This window comes from Nycticebus coucang, chromosome 6, assembly GCF_027406575.1.
Source record: "Nycticebus coucang isolate mNycCou1 chromosome 6, mNycCou1.pri, whole genome shotgun sequence".
Classification (NCBI taxonomy): domain Eukaryota; kingdom Metazoa; phylum Chordata; class Mammalia; order Primates; family Lorisidae; genus Nycticebus; species Nycticebus coucang.
In genome coordinates, this window is record NC_069785.1 from 70,702,678 (window position 1) to 70,727,992 (window position 25,315).

Here is a 25,315-nt window from a genome sequence, read left to right on the forward strand (position 1 = left end):
AATTGTTCCTTGATCTAGGATAAGAGCTAGTATAGTAAGGAAGACCAATTGGATGTCTCCAAAACTGCTCCATTTCCTTGGCCAAGATAATAAATCAAATATGAGATTCGATTCCAGGTGGATGGCAGGAATTAGTTTCACCCTCCAAGATTAAAGAACACAGGAATGGTGATCTCTGTCTTATTCCCATATAATTTACCAGTTGGCCCCTAAAAAATTGCATGATCATGGCTTGATGAGAGTAAAAGACCACAAACTTCATCAAACTCTACCCCCAACCATGGCTGTTGTAACATCTTTACCGGAACAGAAGAATACAGCCTCCGATACGTGGTGCATGACTGCGCGTCTGCTCACTGCCTTCTTTTCTTCCCTGTTGGAAAGGGGGATCAAAAGTACAGGGAGCAGACCACAGGATACATTTGCATGTTGCATCATGGTGGTGTTAACCCTCCTGCCTCTATCATAAAGTGGTCGGAAGGGACCTGAACCGTCTGGACTTCCCACGCAACATCACATTTGTCCACCATATCAATAACATCATGCTAATGAGCAAGAAGTGACAAGTGTGTTAAAAGACCTTGGCATCGCACATTCACTCCAGGAACGTGAGAAATAAATCCTACCCAGACTTAGGGCCTTGACACATCACGAAGTGTATGGTGGTCTAGTGGTCTGGGGAGACCCCTTCCGAGGGAAAGAATGGGAGGAATAAATGGTAGGTCATTGCCAACATGAGGTGAGTCTGAGCGCTCATGAAAATGTCCTTCATCGGTGGCACCTGTGGCTCAGTGAGTAGGGCGCCGGCCCCATATGCCGAGGGTGGCGGGTTCAAACCCAGCCCCGGCCAAAGTGCAACAACAAAAATAAATAAATAAATAAAAAGAAAATGTCCTTCATGGCTGCAGCTGATATCATAGGTGGGCTGAGGGGATGTGACACGAGGCCCTAGTGGAGTCTGCTAAACCCCATTTTATAGATGAGACAACTAAGTCTCAGAGACTTAGTTGAAATACACAAAGCAAAAAAATAGCAAATCTAAGATTAAAATCTAGATCTATCTGACTTCAAAGCCCATGTTCTTTAATATCTACATTGTATAGATAAGAATCCTGGGAACAGAGAGATTAAGTGATCTCTTGTTACACATAGGGCTCCCTGAGAGGCAGTCTCTGAGGCAGATCAGCTTGCAGGGAAGTTTATTAGAAAGTGCTCTCAGGATCAACATCCCGAGGGGGCGTGGAGAAGGTAGAAGGCAGGACTGGGCAGAGTTTGAGCTGTGATGCGATGGCAGCAAAGGTCTTGGGCAACGCCACAGGGAGCGCTGGAGCTGGAGTGTGCTGCAGAGTTGTCCGTGCTGGCAAGAGGGAGCTGAGCCTTTATATTCCTGTGCAGAGGCTGCCCCAGGAAGAGAATGTCACTTTGAAGGAGATGGTTCTTTTTAGCCAAGGGCTATGTCCCCAGGGGACTCATCCAAGAACTGTCAGACGTTAGCACTTGCAGCTGCTAGGGGAACAAGTGCATCAGTCTGGGAAGGAAAGGGGGACCTGGGGTGACCCCACTGCATCCACCCCTCCTGGCTCCCACAGCCAGTGCTAAGACAAAAGTGCGTTCTCCCACTCCAAATATAACATGGCATTAGGATGTGTTTCCATATGTCAGGGACTCTGTCTAGCTGGGGATTGTGGTTTGGGAAGAAGCATAACCCACTCAAACCTGATCGAATTAGGAGGGGATGTTGATAAATAGGAATCATATTGGCATCTGAGAAGAGGGAAGACATTCCATTCATTCAAAACCAGTGATTGAGTGTTCACCATAGCCTAGGCTCTGTTCTCAGTGTTGGAGAAACAAGAAAGTAAACAAAGCTCTTGCTCACAGAGTTCCCTTTCCAAAGGAGGAGATGATGGGGAAGGCTCCCTGGCCTGGAGGAGCCCAGGCATGACTTGCCCTCTTGAGAGGAGGAGGAGCCAAATCCATCTCTCTTCTTTTCATAAAAAGCCTGCAAAAGAACACTTGGTTAATTCCTCATATGCTTCTCTGCCTAGTACTAGGAAATGCATAGGGAAAGGCTGGTAACAGCTGTTACCTCTGGGGAGCAAGTAAGATGGATGGAATAGGAGAGGACAGGGGAGCTTTAATTTCCTCTCTCTCTCCTGCCCCGCCTCTCCTTTCATCAGTTCCTTATTTTGCTGATGTGCTCAGGGTGTACCTGTTGCATGTAAAGGCCTGTGGTAGAGACAGACCTGCTTCCTTCCCTGCTGTGGTTTCAGGTCTGGACCAGCAGCTGGAAAGTCCCTGCCCTATCTCCTCCTTGCTTCCTCTCTAGAGATTCCTCTTGCTGTCGGCTGAGAAGGGGATGATGTCCCTGGAGAGTCTACAAAATGGGGCATGTCTTTGAGAGATTTAGGGAAATGAAAGCGAGTCATTTTGCAGACTTGAACTTTTTACTCTATGTCTGCATTACTTGAATGTTTTCTAACAAAGGTAACTTGTATATCGCCTGTGTGGCTGTTGCTGTTGAGAGGCTTTTTGTTTGTTTCCTTTTTCTTTTTTTTGTAGAGACAGAGTCTCACTTTATCGCCCTCGGTAGAGTGCCATGGTGTCACACAGCTCACAGCAACCTCCAACTCCTGGGCTTAGGCGATGCTCTTGCCTCAGTCTCCTGAGTAGCTGGGACTACAGGCGCACAATGTCTGGCTATTTTGTGTTACAGTTTGCCCAGCTGGGTTTGAACCTACCACCCTCGGTATATGGGGCTGGTGCCCTACCCACTGACCCACAGGTGCTGCCCTGCTTTTTCTTTTTCTTTTTTTTTTTTTTGTAGAGACAGAGTTTTACTTTATCGCCCTCGGTAGAGTGCCGTGGCGTCACACAGCTCACAGCAACCTCCAACTCCTGGGCTTAAGCGATTCTCTTGCCTCAGCCTCCCGAGTAGCTGGGACTACAGGCGCCCGCCACAACGCCCGGCTATTTTTTTGTTGCAGTTTGGCCGGGGCTGGGTTTGAACCCGCCACCCTCAGTATATGGGGCCAGCGCCCTGCTCACTGAGCCACAGGCGCCGCCCCCTGCTTTTTCTTTTTGACATGGCAGATGGAAGACTCTGGCTGACAAACCAACCCTGGCTTGGGACTTCTCATAGTACAGACCTGTAGGCCAACACTGGTCTTGGGCCACACTGTGAAGATGGTCAAGCTGCCTACAGGAGCCCTTTGTGGCCACATCCTCCTGCTCTCTTGAATGGTTCTGATTATGATTGTGAGTCATCCTACTGAGGACAAGGGTCTCTGCAAGTGGCCTTTCTTCCCGTGGAGCTTTTACACTTCACAGTGGACCTTCTTTGTTGGGCTCTGTGTCCTAAGGCAGGAACACACAACAACTGCTGCTGGTTGTGGCAGATTCTCCCCAGAGGTGGGCTAGTCCCTTGGGGAGAGTGAGCTTGGCTTTGCAGATAAGTTGTAGAATCTGTAACAGAGAACAATGAATTTCTCCTGCTCCGCCTTCAATGGCCACTTTTCTGGCCGACACCAGAATTTTACCTTAGGAATTGACCTCTTTTTTTATTAACATAGTCATAGTGGGGCTGCCCATCAAGGGCGCCCGCCTCTGATGAGGGGATAGGCCATGTGACCTAAGTTCGGTCAATTGGATACTCTCTCCAAGGAGCCTGAATCTTGAGTGGATGAATCAAAAATAGAAACTATTGGCGGCACCTGTAGCTCAGTGGGTAGAGTACCAGCCACATACACTGAGGCTGGCATGTTAGAATCCAGCCCAGGCCTGTTAAATAACAGTAACAACTGGTTCGGCGCCTGTGGCTCAAGCGGCTAAGTTGCCAGCCACATACACCTGAGCTGGCAGGTTCAAATCCAGCCCCGGCCTGTCAAACAACAATGACTGCTGCAACCAAAAAATAGCTGGGCGTCGTGGGTGCCTGTAGTCCCAGCTGCTTGGGAGGCTGAGGCAGGAGAATCGCTTGAGCCCAGGAGTTTGAGGCTGCTGTGAGCTGTGATGCCACTGCACTCTACCCAGGGTGACAGCTTGAGGCTCTGTCTCAAAAAAAATAAATAAATAACAGTAACAACTGCAACAAAAACAATAGCCAGGTGTTGTGGCGGGCACCTGTAGTCCCAGTTACTTGGAAGGCTAAGGCAAGAGAATCGCTTAAGCCCAAGAGTTGGAGGTTGCTGTGAGCTGTGATGCCACAGCACTCTACTCAGGGTGACATAGTGAGACTCTGTCTCAAAAAAAAGAAAAGAAACTATTTGGAGCCAATTCATTCTAGTCTTAGCAGCCTGAGGCAATTGTGTGCTGTTTCCTGCTTCCTATGTCCCTCCAACTGCCCTCTTGCCTGTCCTTCTGGAGCCTGGGGCTTCAGCTTTTCCTTTGGTTTTCAGTTGCCTCACATCTTCCAAGAAAGTACTTTCTGAGTAAGTTACCCAGAGTCAATTTCTGTCGCTTACCCCCTAAGATCCCTAATAACATCCCTACCACCTAGGCCTTCGAGTCCCCATTACTTCCCTAAGCAACATCTCAGGCTTTTCAGATGTATGTGTGTGTGTGTGTACACGTGTGTGTGAGTGTGTGGAGGTGGGAGGGCTTGCTCGTTCTTGTGGTATCTTATTTTTGTGTGGATGTGGAGTGAACAGTGAATGAACATGCCAGGTTGGGTGTTAGGGGCTGAGAGAGATGGCAGTGTCAGCCAGATTCACATCTGATGTTCCTGAGCTGTGCTGTCCGACTAGACGTACACACCCATGGCAGCGAGCCAGGGACAGAGTACAGGCAGGGAGGGCCTGAAGCCACAGGCATGAAGACACACCATGTCTTCTGCAGGTGCCAACTGGAGGGTTCTATGGCAGGTGGGAGAGATTTTTTTTTATTTAAAATTAAATACGTATATATTTTGGCATAGAATATAAGAATCTGTGGGAATTTTTATGAGAACACAAGCATGTTCTAAGAAATTTCCAAATGGCAGAAAGCCAATTCCATATACAAATCTAGACCTCTTGGCAGGACTCTTAGTAACTATAAAGGGTTCTTTGGTGGAAATTTAGAGAAACACAGACCCACAGTGTTGGGAGCTTTGACAACTACAGACTGTTCGAATCCAGGCCCCCTCCTCTGCCTGCCCTCAGATTCCTTTTAGGGTTGGGCTAGAAGTGGCTCCTCTCAGCCCTATTAGTCCTGACATCTTTCACAGACCCTAATTACAACTACTATAGTGGATAACCTTGTTAAAAATCGTTCACCAGGCAAAGACAACCTTTTCCTCCATGGAGGAGAAAGAAGTCAGTAAAGAAGGCATGGTCTCTCTTTTGGGGTGCCTGAGATTCCAAATATATGGATTTTCCCGCCCTCCCCCCTTATTTTACAGATGGGATCTTGCTATGTTGCCCAGGCTGGTCTTGCACTCCTAGCCTCAAGAGATCCTGATATGTCAGCATCCCAAGTAGCAGAGTAGATGGGATTGCAGGTGCAAGCCACTGCACATGGCTTTGATTGCAAATATATTTTTTTCTACTCTGTGCTAGGCATCTGTAATGTTTAATCATTACTATCTCAAGGTGAAGATGGCATTATAATCCCATGATACGGCTCAAAATCGTTACAGGTTGAAGGTTTACGTCACCCTGCAATTCATATGTTGAAATTCTAACCCCTAATGTTGATGGTGTTAGGAGGTGGGGCCTTTGGCTCCACTTTCATGAATGGGATTAATGTCTTTATGAAAGGGATCCAAGAGAACTCTCTAGATCTCTTACTGCCATGGGAGGGTACAGGAAGGGCACTCTACAATACAGACGAGAACCCTCACTAGAATCTGCCCATGGCTGGCCACCTGATTTCATATTTGAAGCCTCCAAAACTACATTTTGTTAGAAATGCATTTTTGTTATTAGGAAGCACTGCATTGGTGGTGCCAGTAGCTTAGTGGGTAGGGCGCTGGCCACATACACCGAGGCTGGCGGGATCGAACCTGGCCCAGGCCAGCAAAAACAACAATGACAGCTGTAAACAAAAAATAGCCAGGCATTGTGGTGGGCGCCTGTAGTCCCAGCTACTTGGAAGGCTGAGGCAAGAGAATCACTTAAGCTCAAGAGTTGGAGGTTGCTGTGAGCTGTGATGCCAGGGCACTCTACCCAGGGCAACATAGTGAGACTGTCTCAAAAAAAAAAAAAAAAAAAAGCACCCCATCTGTCTATGGTACTTTGTTACAGCAATCCAGACTGACTAAGACAAAAATATTGGGGATCAGGGAGGGTGAGTAAGTAACTCAAAGTCCGGCAGTTAATTAGGCTCTTCATAAATATCACTTATTCCCGCTTTGAGATTGCGCTCCTGACCTGAATAAGGAACACATTAAATCCACAAGCCATTCTGAATAGGTTTATTGTCTGCAGCCTTCCTCCTAATGGGAAGGCCTCTGCCCACCAAGAGTCCTGACCACTCGGGGCTGGGGACACTGGAGAGAAGCACAGCGGGAGAGAAGCCACAACCACCAGCAAGCCATAGACTCCAGAAGCCACAGTTAGTCCCCAATCCAGCTGTGTCCCTAGTGTCTTTACAAACAAGAAGGGCAGTTGCTGTATCTCCCATATCATCTGATAAAATCCTGCAGAATGTCACAAATTACAGAGGTGCTGATGGCAAAGGGGCTGTGAATGGGCCTGGCAGTCTGGACCTGGCCAAACCTGCTGCCTGGCCACTTGTCTCACGACCTCATTCTGACCTACCATGTCTCCCTGCAGGCACTCATGCCTTTCCCGACACACTCAGCCTGAGAGCCCAGCCCAGCGCCAGAGCAGCAGGGTAGCCTTCCCTGACTCCTGGGTTGGAGTCGGTATGATGACCACTCCTTGTGAGGTCCCTTTGGTGGCAAAAGCATCATCTCCCACCCCAGCCTTCCCAGGACGTCCTGTACAGCAGTAGCTGATAACACCATGCACAGGCTGGAGGGAACAGACACTGTCCTATTGCTAGGTCCTGAACACTCTGAACCCAAGCTTGGGACCTGGGTGGTATTGGGGCGGTGAGAAGCCTCAAGGGCTCAGAGCCAGGGATCCTGTTACCCTCTATAGACGTGCTGATTCTGCTATTTTATTGTCAAGTTTGTTTGGCATTTTTTGTAACTTTCTTTCCATTATATGTTTCATTAAGGGAAGACAGTCCATTGTGCCCTGGATATCCACACCTTTCTCAGAGTCCCACGGTGAATGTGCAGGCCTGGGAGGAATAGCTGGAGTTTCTGTTGCTGGAGAGTGGAGGCCCTATTTTAGAGCCTCTGCTCAGGCCTGGAAGAGGGATGGTCTAATTTAGCCCAGAAAGGTGGAGAAGCTCTGCCAAGAGTTCAAGGCTAGCCAGGATCTGACCTGACAGGACACCCCAAGAAGGGAGGAGCTGTGTCTACGTTTCTGTCTGTAGCCTGCTCACTCCCAGCACAAGGCCTTGCCCTTAGCTGGCACTTGAACTGTGTGTGATGAAGGACTGGCTGATTGGCAGCTAAGCTCCTCCCTGGGCCCCCTGCCCTGCACCACTCCACTGGGGGCTACATCTCAGCATCCCCACTGCCCAGCAGGGAAGCCTTCACAGAGACAATAAGCCTGGAGGTTTATTGACTGGATCTGGTGTGTGCACAGAATGTTCTGGCCCCTGGTTGTTTCTTCACTTGGAGAGAAGGGAGTCAGTTGTCTTCACTTGGGTCCCCCCAGAGCACACCCTAAGACCAGGACTTACTTGTAATTACTTTATTTGGGAGATGATGCCAGCAAATCCAAAGTCCAGGTGAGAAAGGAGGGAAGTGAGCCAGGGAGGAAGAAAAATCAATAAAAAAATCTAGTAACTCAGTCCCACTGGGGACCCTCTGAGGGACTGCACAGAACTCAGCAAAGGATGGCCCATTGGGGGCCAGGAGGCTTTAATCATCCATCAACAACTGTTCCTCACTGGTTGCGGTTTGAAGCTGGGGATGTTGATTTTCTCACTCTCCCAGTCTGCTCCATGGTCCAGCTGCTAGAGAGAGCCCTCGGGCTCAGAGGAGCTATGATTGAGGTCGACAGCTGTGGGTGACCTCCAGGTGGGCCATGGGGATGGTTTAGGGGCATTGAGAGCATCTGCTAGAGGGATGCTCCCAGCATCAGCACACTCCCTTGATTTTCCCAGCCCCCTCAGGCCAGGCTGTCTACAGGTGTGGTGTGCACAGAAGCAGCAAAGTCATCCGATGGGCATGGCTTGAGTCTGGGACTCTGGCCTCCTCCCAGGCAGACAGCCATGTCCCCACAAACAGCACCAGCATGAACTATGAAGTCAACAGTTCTCCCTCCTGTGAGGGGCTGCTGGATGTCAAGGGCGATGCTGCTGCTGAATAATGAAGCACTGTGAATCTTCAAGGCAATGGGGAAGTCTGGTACCGGGTTGGACGCACACCTGGAGGTGCAGCGTCAACTGCACTGGTTGTCAGTGTTCATCATTAACTTCCCGGGTGACCCACAGCAAACTGCTTAGCCTTTCTAGGCATTTGATGACTCATCTAATATTAACAATATAACAGTGTTAAGTCCTTATGGCTTAACACACTTTATAGACTTGGAGTCTCAGAGCTTCCCTCCATCCTACTCAAATCAGGTATTTTTAGCCTTATTTTTGAGTTGAAACAGAGGTCTTAAGAGGCAAGTGACTTTCTCCAGATCACTAAGTGACCTTGAAGTGGCAGTGTGATCTTTATTCTGCTCTTCTTTTTTTTTTTTTTTTTTCAGAAAGAGTCTCCCTTTGTCACCCCCCCATAGAGTGCTGTGGCTTCCTAGCTCACAGCAACCTCAGACTCCTGGGCTCAAGTGATTCTCTTGCCTCAGCCTCCTGAGTAGCTGGGACTACAGGCGCCTGCCTCAATGCCCGGCTATTTTCTAGAGACGGGGTCTTGCTCTAGCTCAGGCTGGTCTCGAACTTGTGAATTCAGGCAATCTGCCCTCCTCAGCGGATTACAGGAGCGAGCCACCACGCCCAGCCTATTCTGTTCTTCTTTACCTGAATCCAGGCCCAGTCTTTAGTGAATTGCAGCAAAAACGCAGACCAGGTGATTTGCTGAGCAATATGGTGACACCGGATGGGGAATAATCCATTACTTGTAAAAATATTTTTTTGAACCTTAGTGGAAAAGTTCATTTCTTCATTCATTTGTTTCTTCATCCATCTGTACATCAAAGTTTTGTGAGGCCTCTAATATATGTTAGGCGTATTGCTAGGCAGGGCGAAAAAGGTAGGGGATGAGGGGAGGCACCTGCCATGACTCTTGCCCTTAAGAAAGTCACAATTTGTAAAAAAACAGACACAAGCACAGTGGCTCACACCTGTAATCCTAGCACTCTGGGAGGCTGAAGCAGGTGGATCATCTGAGCTCACAGGTTCGAGACCAGCAAGCAGAGCAAGAGCAAGACCCCGTCTTTAAAAATAGCCAGGCATTGTGGTAGGCACCTGTAGTTGCAGCTACTCGGGAGGTCGAGGCAAGGGGATCACTTGAGCCTAAGAGTTTGAGGTTGTTATAAGCTATGACTCCAGGGCTCTACCGAGGGTGACAAAAAAAAACCACGCAAACAAAACAACCCCCCCCCACAAATCCACAACCACAGCAAAAAATCATTTATTTCTTTAACTTGTGAATATTGTGCAGTCTTCCAATAGTCCTTACTGAAAAGAAAATGCCCATAAAAAGGAGACCTCTTAAAGAGGTGGGGAGACACACACCTCACATGGTGGGAGTGGGAGTTTGGGGACAAACTTTAGCAACTCACAGTTTTTTTTGGCGGGTCACGTGTGCGCGTGTGGGTGGGGTATGTGGGGGCATGCCTGAGTGCACGTTCTCTGAGCTCTGATCAGAGTTCCTCCCCCACATTCCCCTTTGCGTCTCCCTGGGCACAGGAACTCTGTAATCACATCCAGCCTGGGACTGTATCCAAACACAGCATGCCCCCAACCTCCGCAACCTCTTTGTTTGATCTTCCCCCTGGAGACACAGGTCATGAGGAAGACAAGGGGAAGGGGGTCAAACTGCAGGGAGTGTGTGGGGCGCTTCCTTTGAATCGGCTTTTAATTCAGAAACTGAAAACAACATGCCATTTCCCAAGGCCTCCTGAGTTACTGCTGCTCTGTGTTAAAGAAGCTCAGTCTCAGAATCCCAAAGCTGGGGCCACCCTGGAGGTCGCTGGTCCAAGAAGGGATGGTGACTTCTGTGACATCATACAGCAGAGAGGGACAGCTTTGCTACTCACGGAGAGGGTAGCTATTCATGGAGAATGATTCCAGAAGCCAGAATGATTCCAGAATTATTCCAGTTTCTTGATGACACTTGAACTGCCTTGTCAGGAACCAAGCCTTTTTTTATTTTTATTCTTGAGACATAGATTCACTTTGTCACCTCCAGTAGAACACGGTGGAGTCATAGCTCCCAGCAACCTCAAACTCTTGGGCCCAAGTGGTCCCCTTGCCTCAGCCTCCTGAGTAGCTGGGACTACAGACGCCTGCCACAACACAGGGCTAGTTTTTTTAGAGACAGGGTCTCGCTCTTGCTCAGGCTGATCTTAAACTCCTGAGGTCAAGCAATCCTATCTCGGCCTCCCAGAGTGCCAGGATTACAGATGTGAGCCACGATGGCTTGTCTGGGAGCTAGCCTTCTAATGCACCATCAGAAATCAGCCTGACAAGCAAATGCTCCAGGTAGCAAGAATGGTAAAGGCAACTGTCCCTCAGACTGTTGGAGGGCCGGACTCTAGTTTAAAGAAAGAACTATGGACAAATTCCTATGCGCACTGCACATATCTTATTTTGAAGTAAAAAAACAAAACAGGAACAAATACAATCACACCGCCTCATGTGGCCTGCGAGCTGTAGTTTGAGGACCCCTGGTAGGCCGTAGGGGGAGGAGGACCCAGAGCTGTGAGGCTTTAAGCACCAAAGAGAAACGTAACACCCACTCTGTAGGTCCTCTAGGCCCAAGGCCCTGTGCCTGATTTTCTTTCTTCTGTGAAGGAAGCTGTGCCTTTCTAGAGTGTCAAGTCACTCTTCGAGTCTAACCTGTTGCCTTCTAGAGAGAATGTATTTTAGATTTATTTTCAAACTACCTCTAAAAGTACGAGCAGGGTCATTCACTTTAGCCTCCTGGGTCTGGCGGCTGCCTCAGCTAACTGTACAGTAATACTTCCTTCCTGCAGCCCTGTGGGAAATGAGGTATTTCTCTGGGTGAGGTTTGTGTTTGGTCCTATTTTGTTTTTTTTTAATAATTTAAGCTCCTTGTTTTATGTATCTAATCTCTTCATACCTTCAATATGAAAGTAGTTTCCAGGGGCATTTTATATTCTCTGAGTGTATTATTAATATAATTGTTTATAATTTAAATTTAATCTTTTTTCTTTAGTGTTTCTAATTACCTAAGAAATACATACTCATTGTAAAAATTCAAAAAATAGAAATGTATATGGAGTAAGAAGTAAACATCACTTTATCATTTCTACTTCTAAAGGTGGACACTATTAGCACACTGATGTATTTTTTTCTTTTTTAAGCAAAAAAGGGATTATATGTTACATCAGCAGGTCTGTGAATTCTTAAACATTCCTGAGACCATTTCAGGTCAGTTATTTTTGTAACAATACCAAGACATCATTTGCTTTTTTGCACGCTGTTGACTTTTGCACTGATGCTGAAAAAGCAAATGTGGGTAAAAGTACTGGTGCCTTGGCTCTATCAGTAGCACCAAACTGCCCCAGTGGGCATTGTATCCTTCACTGCTACAATCTCAGAGGAGCAGAAACACCAAAATCTTCCTTAAAGAAGCAGTAAAGATGATGAATTTTATTACATTTCAATCCTAGTGTACCTATTTTTTTAAAATTCTGTATAATGAGTCAGGCACAGTGGCTCATGCCTGTAATCCCAGCACTCTGGGAGACTGAAGTGGGAGGATCACTAGAGGCAGGAGTTTTGAGAGCAGCCTGGGCAACATAGGAAGTCCCTGTCTCTACAGAAAATTATTTTAGATTAGCTGGGCGTAGTCCCAGCTACACAGGAGACTGCGGCTGGAGGATCACTGGAGCCCAGGAGTTTGAGGTTGCTGTGAGGAATTTGTATTATGATTCTGCCACTGTACTCCAGCCAGGGCAATGGAAAGAGACCCTGCCTCAAAAAAAAAAAAAAAAGAAAAGATTCTGTATAATGAGATGAGAGGTATATTCAGTAGGCTCAGGCACTCTACCGCCTTCTGAAGTACAATGAGCATTTGAGATGCTCTTCTCATGTGTTTGAAATGAAACCTGAATTTGCTGTTGTTGTTTTTTTTTTCTTTTGATAATAGGATTTGAAAAGTTTATGTTTTCTTTTTTTTTTAATGGAACACTATTTTTACTTAAAATAATGACTGACAGATAAACTCTAGTTGCTCAGATTTGGGGATTCTTTAGATGTCTTCTCAAAAATGAATCAAATGGAACTGTCACTTTGAAGAAAAGTGACAATATTTATTACTAATCATGAAATTAAAACTTTCAAGCAAAAGTTGCTATTTTCTTTTTTTTTTTTTGAGACAGAGTCTCACTATGTCACCCTCAGTAGAGTGCTATGGTGTTACAGCTCACAGCAACCGCAAACTCTTGGGCTTAAGCTATTCTCTTGCCTCAGCCTCCCAAGTAGCTGAGACTACAGGCGTCCGCCATAATGTCTGACTATTTTTGTTGTTGTTGTAGTTGTCATTGTTGTTTAGCAGGCCAGGGCCTGTTTGAATCTGCCTGCCTCAGTGTATGTGGCCGGCACCCCAACCACTGAGCTACAGGCCCTGAGCCAACAAATGCAATTTTTGATATTATTACTATAATGTGTTAATATTAGAAGTATAGAACTCTGTGAACCAATATTTCTCCAAGACCAATGCATAATGTTATAAAGTCATGCAAGGGTAAAAGAGTCATTCAAAGTGAAAGATAAACCAATAGATTTTTTTTTTTTTTTTTGTAGAGCCAGAGTCTCACTTTATGGCCCTTGGTAGAGTGCCATGGCATCACACAGCTCACAGCAACCTCCAACTCCTGGGCTTAAGCGATTCTCTTGCCTCAGCCTCCTGAGTAGCTGGGACTTCAGGCGCCCGCCACAATGCCCAGCTATTTTTTGGTTGCAGTTCAGCTGGGGCTGGGTTTGAACCCGCCACCCTTGGTATATGGGGCCGGCGCCTTACCGACTAAGCCACAGGCGCCGCCCATAAACCAATAGATTTTAACATAAGAGAACATGAATAGTTCATTTATATCATTTAGAATCCACATTGCAGCTAGCCTTTGAGAAACCACCAGTTGTCCAATTTTAGTAAACAATCAAAGAATATCAACAATCAGCTGAAAATACTATTAAAATAATCCTCCTAGGCTGGGCACCAAGCCTCATGCCTATAATCCTAGAACTCTGGGAGGCCAAGGAGTGTGGACTGCTTGAGCTCAGGAGTTCAAGACCAACCTGAGCAAGAGCCAGGCCCCATCTCTAAAAACAACTACCTTGACATTGTGGTGGGTGCCTGTAGTCCCAGCTACATGGGAGGCCGAATCAAGAGGATCACTTGAGCCCATGAGTTGGAGTTTGCCGTGAGCTATAATGCCAGGGCACTCTATTGAGGGCAGTGAAGTGAGACTCTGTCTCAAAAAAAATCAATCATTAATAAACAAACAATCCTCTTTCCAACTATGTATGTGAGAGGCTGGATTTTCTTTATGAACTCCAACCAGAACAACATGTCATGACAGATTGAATGCAGAAGCAGGTATGAAAATCCAGCTTTGTCCTATTAAACCAGTTACTAAAACACATTTGCAAAAAATGTGAAACAATGCCAGTCTTCTCCCTAAGTGATGGTTTGATAGAGTTAACTTTCATAAAAAGGACACAATTTACAGTAACATGTAGTAAGTTTATTTCTGTTGGGTTTTTTTTTTTGTTGTTTTTGTTTGTTTGTTTTGTAGAGACAGAGTCTCACTTTATGGCCCTCGGTAAAGTGCTGTGGCATCACAGCTCACAGCAACCTACAACTCCTGGGCTTAAGCAATTCTCTTGCCTCAGCCTCCCAAGTAGCTGGGACTACAGGCACCCGCCACAATGCCCGGCTATTTTTTAGTTGCAGTTCAGCCAGGGCCGGGTTTGAACCCGCCACCCTCGGTATATGGGGCCGGCGCCTTACCGATTGAGCCACAGGCGCTGCCCTGTTTCTGTTGTTTTATATAAATTAATAAATATAGTTTTGAAAATGTCTTGGGCTGGTGATGCCTGTGGCTCCATGAGTAGGGTGCCGGCCCCATATACTGAGGGTGGCAGGTTCAAGCCTGGCCCCAGCCAAACTGCAACAAAAAATAGCTGGGTGTTGTGGTGGGTGCTTGTAGTCCCAGCTACTCAGGAGGCTGAGGCAAGGGAATCGCTTAAGCCCAAGAGCTGGAGGTTGCTGTGAGCTGTGATGCTACAGCACTCTACTGAGGGTGACAAACAGACATCTACATCTCTTTTTTTGTGCCAGTACCATGCTGTTTTTTTTTTTTTTGGCCAGGGCTGGGTTTGAACCCACCACCTCCGGCATATGGGACCGGCGCCCTACTCCTTGAGCCACAGGCGCCGCCCAATCATGCTGTTCTGATCACTATCGATTTATAGTGTAGTCTGAGGTCTGGTAGCATGATTCCTCCTGCTTTGTTTTTTATTTCTGAGTAATGTCTTGGCTATTCGAGGTTTTTTCTGATTCCATATAAAATGAAGTATTTTTTCAAGATCTTTAAAGTATGACAGTGGAGTTTTAATAGGGATTGCATTAAAATTGTACATTGCTTTGGGTAGTATGGACATTTTAACAGTGTTGATTCTTCCCAGCCATGAGCATGGTATGTTTTTCCATTTGTTAACATTTTCAGCTATTTCTTTTCTTAGAGTTTCATAGTTCTCTTTATAGAGATCTTTCACGTCCTTTGTTAGATAAACCCCCAAATATTTCATCTTCTTTGGCACTACCGTGAATGGAATAGAGTCCTTGTTTTTTCAGCTTGGCTATTGTTGGTATATATAAAGGCTACCGATTTATGAATGTTGATTTTGTAACCTGAGACACTGCTGTATTCCTTGATCACTTCTAAGAGTTTTGAAGTAGAATCCCTGGTGTTTTCCAGATATACAATCATATCATCTGCAAAGAGCAAAAGTTTGATCTCTTCTGACCCTATGTGGATACCCTTGATTGCCTTTTCTTCCCTAATTGCAATGGCTAAAACTTCCATTACAATGTTAAAGTGCAGTGGAGACAATGGGCAGCCTTGTCTGGTTCCTGATCTGAGTGGAAATGATTTTAATTTAACTCCATTCAATACGATATTGGTTGTGGGTTTGCTATAGATGGCCTCTATCAGTTTAAGAAATGTCCCTTCTAGGTGGCGCCTGTGGCTCAGTGAGTAGGATGCCGGCCCCATATGCCAAGGGTGGCGGGTTCAAACCCAGCCCCGGCCAAACTGCAACAAAAAAATAGCCGGGCATTGTGGCGGGTGCCTATAGTTCCAGCTACTCGGGAGGCTGAGGCAAGAGAATCGCGTAAGCCCAAGAGTTAGAGGTTGCTGTGAGCCGTGTGATGCCACGGCACTCTACTGAGGGCGGTACAGTGAGACTCTGTCTCTACAAAAAAAAAAAAAAAAAGAAATGTCCCTTCTATACCAATGTGCTTAAGTGTTCTGATCATGAAGGGATGCTGGATATTATCAAAAGCTTTTTCTGCATCAATTGAGAGAATCATATGATCTTTGTTTTTTAATTTGTTTATGTGCTGAAGTATACTTTTAGATTTACGTATATTGAACCAGCCTTGAGACCCTGGGATAAAACTGACTTGTTTATGATGTATAATTTGTTTGATGTGTTGCTGGATTCTGTTTGTTAGGATCTTGTTGAATATTTTTGCATCTATATTCATTAGTGATATTGGTCTATAATTTTCTTTTCTTCTCGGGTCTTTTCCCGGTTTGGGGATCAGGGTGATGTTTGCTTCATAGAACATGTTGGGTAGTCTTCCTTCTTTTTCTATATTTTGGAACAGGTTGAGTAATATAGGTACTAGTTCCTCTTTAAAGGTTTGGTAGAATTCTGACGTGAAGCCATCTGGTCCTGGGCTTTTTTAGGGAGATTTTGTATGGTTGATGCTATTTCAGAACTTGATATTGGCCTGTTCAATATTTCCACTTGATTCTGGCTAAGTCTTGGAAGGTGACGTGCTTCCAAGTATTGGTCAATTTCCTTCAGATTTTCATATTTCTGAGAATAAAGTTTCTTGTAATATTCATTAAGGATTTTTTGAATTTCTGAGGAGTCTGTTGTTATTTCATCTTTGTCATTTCTGATTGATGATATTAGAGATTTTACTCTTTTTTTCCTGGTTAGGTTAGCCAAAGGTTTATCTATTTTATTGACCTTTTCAACAAAAAACCAACTTTTTGATTTATTGATCTGTTGTATAATTCTTTTGTTTTCAATTTCATTTAATTCTGCTCTAATTTTGGTTATTTTTTTCTTCTACTGGGTTTGGGGTTGGTTCTTCCTTTTCCAGTTGCTTGAGATGTCCCATTAAGTTGTTAACTTCCTCTTTTTCCATTGTCTTGAGGAAGGCTTGCAGTGCTTTAAATTTCCCTCTTATGACTGCCTTTGCCGTATCCCAGAGGTTCTGATAATTCATGTCTTCATTGTCATTTTGTTCCAAAAATTTGTCAGTTTCCTTCTTAATTTCATCTCTGACCCAGCTATCATTCAGCATAAGGTTATTTAAATTCCATGTTTTTGTATGAGTATGCAGATTCCTGTTGTTACTGAGTTCAACTTTTATTACGTGGTGGTCTGAGAAGATGCAAGGAATAATTTCTATTCCTTTAAATTTACTGAGGTTAGACTTGTGACCTAAGATGTGATCGATTTTGGAGTATGTTCTGTGGGCTGATGAGAAGTATGTGTATTCAGTTTTGTTGGTATGAAATGTTCTGTAGATGTCTGCTAAATCCAAATGTTGGATGGTTAGGTTTAAATCTAAAATTTCTTTGCTCAGCTTCTTATTGGAGGATCGATCCAACACTGCCAAAGGAGTGTTGAAATCTCCGACTATTATGGAGCTGGAGGAAATCAAATCGCTCATGTCTGTTAGAGTTTCTCCTATAAATTGAGGTGCATTCTGGTTGGGTGCATAAATATTAATAATTGAAATCTCATCATAATGAGTAATACCCTTAACAAATATGAAGTGACCATTCTTATCCTTCCTTACTTTTGTTGGTTTAAAGCCTATTGTGTCTGCAAATAGAATTGCAACACCTGCTTTTTTCTGATTGCCATTTGCCTGAAATATGGACGACCATCCTTTCACCCTGAGTCTATATTTATCTTTTAAGGTAAGATATGACTCTTGTATGCAGCAAATATCTGGCCTGAGTTTTTATATCCAGTCAGCTAACCTGTGCCTCTTTAGAGGACAGTTTAAGCTGTTCACATTAATGGAGAATATTTATAAGTCTGGTAAAATTTTGGGTATTAAGTTTTTCAAAAGTCCAGTGGACATTTTTAATCCTTTTGCCACTGTGGAAATTGGAGTTTGATCAAAAGTTTCTGAGTGAGTTTACTTTTGTGGTAGAGGATTGGGCTGGTCATTATGGAGGATAGGTCTGAGAATATCCTGAAGAGCTGGCTTGGTTATGGCAAATTTTTTCAACATATGAATGTCTCCATCATAAATGAAACTCAGTTTAGCTGGATACAGGATCTGGAGTTGAAAATTATTTTGCTTTAGGAGAATAAAAGTTGATGACCACCCTCTTCTGGCTTGAAAAGTTTCAGCAGAGAGATCTGCAGTCATTCTAATATTCTTCCCTTTGTAGGTAATGGATTTCTTACATCTGGCTGCTTTCAGAATTTTTTTCTTCATATTAACTTTAGTGAAGTTAATTATGATATGCCTGGGGGATGTCTTATTCAGATTGAGTTGTGCTGGCGTTCTGAAACTGTCTGCTATCTGAATTTCAGAATCTCTTGGCATGTCTGGAAAATTCTCTTTCATAATTTCATGGAGAAGGGTCTCTGTGGAGGAGAGGCCACTTCATCACTTTCAGGGATTCCAATGAGGCAGATATCAGCCTTCTTCGAATTATCCCAGAGCTCTTTGAGAGAATGATCTGTTTTTTTTTTTTTTTTTTTTTGTAGAGATAGAGTCTCACTTTATGGCCCTCGGTAGAGTGCCGTGGCATCACACAGCTCACAGCAACCTCCAACTCCTGGGCTTAAGCGATTCTCTTGCCTCAGCCTCCCGAGTAGCTGGGACTACAGGCGCCGGCCACAACGCCCAGCTATTTTTTGGTTGCAGTTCAGCCAAGGCCGGGTTTGAACCCGCCACCCTCAGTATATGGGGCTGGTGCCTTACCAACTGAGCCACAGGCGCCGCCCAAGAATGATCTGTTTTTGCTCTCCATTTCTCTTCCTCTTTGAGAGTTTGGGAGCGTTCGAAGGCTTTGTCTTCAATGTCAGAAATCCTTTCTTCTGCTTGCTCCACTCTGTTACTGAGGGATTCTACTGTATTTTTCAGATCTTTGAGGGCTGCAAATTCTTGCTTCAGTGTGTCAAAATCTTTGGTGGTTTTGTCTTTAAATTCGTTAAATTCTTGAGACAACTTTTGAATTTCTCCTCGAATTTCTAATTCCGACTTTTGAATTGCTCCTCAAATTTCTAATTACAATTTTTCCTCCACTTTATTAATCTTGTTTGCAATCCAAATTCTGAATTAGATTTCTGACATCTCAGCTAGCTGTTTATGAATGGGATCTTCAGTTACATCTGCCATATCTTTCCTTGGGGGGGGGGTTGATCTATTCTGGTTATTCATGTTACCAGAATTTTTCCACTGATTCCGCCCCATGATTATTTTACACTGTTTGATTTTTCCCCTGGAGCTTTGTCGAGGACCCATACGGTGCTATGGCCTGAGAAACTGGGGACCTGTTTGGTGTGGTGGGGCTAAGTGGTTCTGTCTTGTTTTCAGCTGGTCTCTGTCTGACCCTAGTGAAACAGTTACTCTGGGTTGAAGTCTCAGCTGTGGAGAAATACCAGCAATTAAGTCACCCCACCCACTTAAATAGTCCTTGGGCGACTGGCTCAGTTCAAAAGGTCCAAATCAATTGTCTCAGTCAGCACCTGTCTCAGGTGGGAGAGTTTAAAAGGTCTCTGGCAACTGGATCACAGGGGTCTGGTGACAACTCAGATATAACTTGCTCTGGTGCTCTGTGAAGTCAGGAGGACCCACCCAGCAAATAGAATAGTCTGGGAAGGTTGATGCCTCCTTCCTCACCTTGCACCTCTGTCACGCCCAGTCACTGATAGCCCCGCAGGGCTGTGACCCAGTTGCCTCTAGTGAACAGATACTCCAGGGGTTTGCACCTGCCTGAATCACAAGGAAATCTATATCTGCTCAGCCAGGCAGCTGCGCTCTACCTCAGGCACTTGATGGAGGCTGGGTGGTGTTCACTCAGTTCCCGCCCCACCCCTAATTGATGTTACTGACAGAACAGAACAGAACAACTTTGCAGGAATTTGTTTCTGTCCCTGCTAAATTCCCCTGCAGAAGAGAAGCTGTTTTGAGTTCCCAGAGCCTGTGCCTCAGGCCCTGTCTTTGCTCCTGCAGGTTTATATTCACAGCATGGTTAGCTGTCAGTTCTAGCCTCCTGCCTTCCTTTGTCTATAGGCTGATGATCCCCTGAGGGCCAGGTGCGTTTTAGGCTCCATAAAGCGGTCCTCTGGGTTAGCCCCGCCCTGGGAGTTTCCCAGCTCTGCGCATGCATTTTCTAGTCCCCGCACTTCACCCAGGCCAGTACCACCTCAGGCAAACCCTTTACTCATGGGGCCTGTGTTTCCATCCCAGATCTGTTCCATGGTGGTTGCTACCTGAGAAGATGCCCTGCCTCCTCTGGTTGCCCAGGGAGACAGGGGGTGTGGCTTCATAATATCTGGGAGTGAGCCCTATTGTTGCCAAAAATGGCTGCCGCTCTGCACCTCGGGGCACCGCTGCTCCGGTGTGGTCCCCTCTCAGCCGACCATCCTCTCCTCACTCCTGTGCTGCAGAATCAGCACTGACCAGCTGCAGTCTTTACACAAATATTCAAACCATAACAGCAGGTGCATGAGCCACCTAGGAAATGGCTCCTCCAGCCCCGATCAAGCCTTCAGATAATTGCAGTCCTGGCCAACTTCTTGACAATCTCATGGAAGATGCTGAGCTAGAAACAGCCAGCCAAGCTAATCCTGACATTTATTAGGTGTGAAATAATAAATGTTCATTGTTTTATGCTGGCAAGTTTGGGGGCAATTTGTTTGCAGTGATAGATAATTGGTATGCCACTGGTATATCCTAGATGGCTAAGATCATCCTCTTTTTGTTTTGTTATTAATTTCTTTCTCAGAGGTTTATCTCAATTTCTATTTCATAGGGACACTCAAGAGAACAGTAACCTGTGAAGCATGATTTTCTTATCTGTAGATGGCAGGATTGGTGTGAAGGGCACAAAGCAAAGACTCAAATGGAAACTGTTATGAATGGTTGTCATTGCTCATTAGTAATGGAAGCACTGGATCGCTTCCATCTGCCTCTCCACATCCATTCCTCATCTTTTCACACCCTGTCTGTGTCCTAGGAGGCTAGCTTCCATGGACCATGTCAATGGCCTCTCTTACTCTCAGGCTTCTGATAGAGTTTGGCAAATGAGAAATACTGGGAGGAGACAGGAGGGCCAGGGGGAAGTAAGGAGAGGGATCTATTTCCTTGATGTTTTCTCTGCTCAGGTTACCATGGTTTATCCTTGTTCTTTAACATAAGGCCACTCTGTCAGGGGACCCTCACTAACAGCCACTGTGTCATATATAGGTAACCACTTTATCTTCTCAGGGTGCTGCCCTGCCCTGTGGTATGTTTCTTGAACTCTGCCCATACACCTTTGTAAATAGCCCCTTTATTAAACTCTCTTCCAATTACACAGATCCTCCATAGTGATCCTGAATGACAAATAGCTTAGAAATGATGTAGAATCATTGATTATCATTATTCTTCATAATGATCCTGGGTTTTCTTTTTAAAAATGGTATAATCAGAAAAATTGCTGGGAATTTAAATGAAAACAAGGTTAAGATTAGAAAAATCTAAAGAAATAATTGTTTAGAACATCGCAAGCCAAATTCTTTGGCAAATTTGTGTATCATAAGTGTGAAAGAAACCTAGTTTCGATCCTGAAAGCAAAACTCAGGACCTCCAAGGTCAGCATTGCTGGGGACAGAGGCAGAAGAGGAGAAGGTGGCTGGGCAGTTTTAACTTTGTTCCCCATGTGGACATTTCTTACCCTGAGTCCCACCCACTGCTGCCCACAGAGTGCAGGACTTCAAGGACAGCAACAAAAACAACTTTGTAAATGTTCCAGAATGAAAGGGAGGGCACCTGAGCCAGAGCCACCCAGCCAACCTGCTCCTAATCCAGCCTGGATGAGGAAGCGTGCTTTGGATTCCCAGCCTGGCTGACTCTCAAGGCTTCGGTTACTGTCCCATCCCACGGTGCCAGCACACACCTTCAAGGGCACCTTGTTCAAATTTCTCATCTTCAAGTTGGGCATGATACTATGTTGGGACAATTCATCTATGTAAAGTGCCTGGCACTGTGTTGACACCTAGTAGGGGGCTATTTTCAATAGCAGTTCAACTGTGGTTATTAGTGAAACTGATAGGTATGGAACATGAGCATGTGTTTTGACATCTAAGGTTGTACTCGATGCCAGGAGTCCGTGCCTCAGAGTCCCAAGAGAGTCTGGGTTAGGCTGTGAAAAAAGCATTAAAAGTCTGGACAGAGATTATACCAGTTGGCCTATACTATGATTTTGTCCAGGGAATGATGAGTGATGACAGATCAGTTAAAAAAAAAAAAATTGAGTTGTTTTTAACCACTGTGTAAAGTCTTTGGAACCCAGTTAACATTTTCATGGCTCAGTTTTTATATCTCAGTTATTAATTTTTGTATCATAATTTTTGGCCTGTCTCTTCACTCTAGGCTTTTAGCAACCTATTACTACTTAGAAAGTGATCAGTAAATGGCATGGTAGTTCACACTGGGTGTGGTAGCACTTTGGGAGGATTGTTTGAGGTCAGGAGTTGGAGGTCAAGATCAGCCTTGAAAATGAAAAATGTAGGCAGGTGTGGTGGTGCGCACCTGTAGTCCCAGCTACTTGGGAAGCTGAGGCAGGAGGTTTGCTTGAGCCCAGAGGTTCAAGGACCTGATCACTAGGAGTTGGTTGATTAATAATGTCTGGTGAGTGATCATACATGCTTTTTCAGCTTCTATTTTCCCTCTTTATCATTAACTGCTTCTAATGTACTGTGAACCAGGAAGTTACCAGGATACCCTGTAGTTGTGTATGCTGCTGGAAGGAGTCAGAGTTGGGAAGCAGCTTATTTTACCCCTGGGGCCTTAATGCCCACGTGGAGCTCCTTTTGAGGAAAGCTGGCCATTTGGCCCTGCTGCATGGAGCAGAAGCAGGCCACAAACCCAAGAACAGTTGGCTATAGACTGACAGCCTCACAACGACACTGGTAACAAACTGAACCAACCAGGTCCTCTCTTTCAGAGTGTTTCAAATTGTTGTGCCCAGCAAAAGGACCCCTAAAGGCCCCTCACTGTCTCAGCCTGAGTCCCTTCACGTCTCAAACTCCCACTTGGGTTAATTCTGAGAACAGTTTCAGAACAAGGAAGTTCCCTGAGTTCCCAGAGACTCCTAGCCATAGGTAAAACAATGGTAGAACTTACCCCAACCCCTTAGCAATGGCTAAACAATGGTGGAAAGCTTACTCAAGCGGAATTTCCCAAGCTACTCAGTCTCCCAAGAGCTGTCCCAGTGCCAGCTGCCACGATGTAACCCCTTGAGCCAACTCACTATAACCCCGCCTCGTTGTAGCCCCCCTGACTGTAACCCCGCCCCTGAGCTAACCAACTGCCACCTCCAGCTTTTGTTTTTGTTTGCTTGCTTGCATGGCAACAACAATGGTATAAAAGTCAACCTGCTCCTCACTTCAAGGCTGTTTGCCCTTTGGGCAACGACCCGCCTGCGCAAGTGTAATAAATCACCGTGGTCCCCTGCACAGGTGTAATAAATCATCATCTGATTTATACCTGAAGTGGGGTCCGAGTCCTTCTTCAGGTGACATGAGTACAACAGAATGTGAGGCTCAAGAGGACATCTCATGCTGGTGAGGCTGGGAGGAGGCAGAGCCCAGCTGGTGCAGGGAGAAGGCAGTGAGCCCCAGGGATGTCCAACCCTTTTTTCTTCTCTTCCACCTATTGGAAAAACAAGGGTTGTTTGGGGGCACACATTAAATACACAAACACTAACAAAAGCTGGGCAAAAGAAAAGGTCTGTACATACTTTTTGAGTTATCTGATCTTATAGATAAGCTAAATGGTCCTCAAATAATCTGCATGTGGCCTGTGGGTCGTAGGTTGAACACTCCTGGCTGTAGGAGTAGCGGCAGAGGCAGAGAGGAGCTTTTGTCACCATATGGTGGAGCCCCAGAGTCAGGGGCAACAGGTACCAGGGCCTCCTGGCAATGCTCCAGGCATCAGAGCTGTAATGATCCCACATGACCCCTAAACCATGTCCTTTTACCTCTAGGACTTTCAAGAGAGAAAGTCAGTGCTGAGTAGGAAGGTGCTCCCGTGTATGTGGCTGGGAGGGCTGTTTTTATTTGTTTGTTTAAGAGGCGAATTGTGGAGTGGTAAAGAACTCAGACTCACTTAACCAGAGTATCCTTATGGTCTCGATTTTTAAAAAATACTTTAAGCATGTGACCTATGGAACCTGGAGCATATGTTAAAATTCACTCAAAAGGAGACATCGTTTTGAGCTGAGTTCCTATTTTCCAATTTCTTTTCCTTTCAGGACTGACAAGAGGCCTTTATATTGCCTCCCAGGTGTGAGTTCCAATGTGTCCATGTGCTTATAAAGAGTGAAATGAGTTTTGAAAAAGAAACTAAGTGAAATTCCTTTCCAAGATGCTACTGGCTTTAAAAATCTGACTCAAGAGGCTTGGCACCTGTGGCTCAAGCGGCTAAGGTGCCAGCCACATACACCTGAGCTGGCGAGTTCGAATCCAGACTGGGCCTGCCAAACAACAATGACGCCTGCAACCAAAAAAAAAAAAAAAAAAAAAATAGCTGGGCGTTGTGGCGGGCGCCTATAGTCCCAGCTACTTGGGAGGCGGAGGCAGGAGAATCATTTGAGCCCGGGAGTTGGAGGTTGCCGTGAGCTGTGATGCCACAGCACTCTACCCAGGGTGACAGCTTGAGGCTCTGTCTCAAAAAAAAAGAAAAAAATCTGACTCAGAGCATCAGCTAGCATGATGTTTAGATATTCAGTTCAGTTCAAGGTTGTGGAATTTCTCTCCTTCCTCATCTTTACTTTCTCTTCAGCTATGCCAATCCCCACCCACTTCTTCCACTGCCTTCTTGGACCCCTTGCCTCCTCCACCCTTTCCCTTTTCTGTGTTCCTCTGATACATTGTAATACTTCCCAGCACCTAATATTGCATTGTGTTGATGAGGAACCAGAGGCGCTGGTATGAGGGACAGAGCTGGGCACAAGGAAGACATTCATTGCTGGCTGTCATAGGGCAGCATAGGCAGACATAGCAATGGGACCAGGAAGGTGGGCAGAGCAAGGTTGGTTCCGTTTGGAAGCACGCAGTGGGAAGTTTCGTAGTGCTGCCTAGGGACTACAATGGACACCAGAAGGACATTCAACCCCCAAAGCAGCAGCCAGTGAGATATGTATATGTATATATATATATATATATATATATTTGGAGAATGTCACGCAGAAAATGAAAGAAAATCCAGGGATCCAATCAGATGCATTATTTGTGGATACCAAAAGGACTAAAGAAAAGGACTAAAAGATTGGTGGTTTTTGACGCCAGATGAAACATGAATTCAGAAGATTGTCTTCATTTATATTTGGATTTGCCTCATTAGTATTTCTCATTATTGTATATATTTCTGTTTAGCATATAGTAGTAATACTCCCCACTCATCCTCAGGGGATATTTTCCAAAAGCCTTAGTGGATGCTTAAAACTTCAGTACCAAACCCTACATACATTATGCTTTTTTTATACATATGCTTTTTTCGTGCCTGTGGGGGGGGAAAATTTTTTTTTTGAGACAGAGTCTTACTATGTCACCCTTGGTAGAGTGCTGTGGCATCAGA

General features: G+C 45.3%; 1 pseudogene; it reads left to right on the plus strand.

Moving 5' to 3' along the window:
* The first annotated feature begins 734 nt into the window (after window positions 1-734).
* On the plus strand, window positions 735-25,030 carry LOC128588707 (DNA-directed RNA polymerases I, II, and III subunit RPABC4-like; annotated as a pseudogene).
* Window positions 25,031-25,315: the final 285 nt, after the last annotated feature.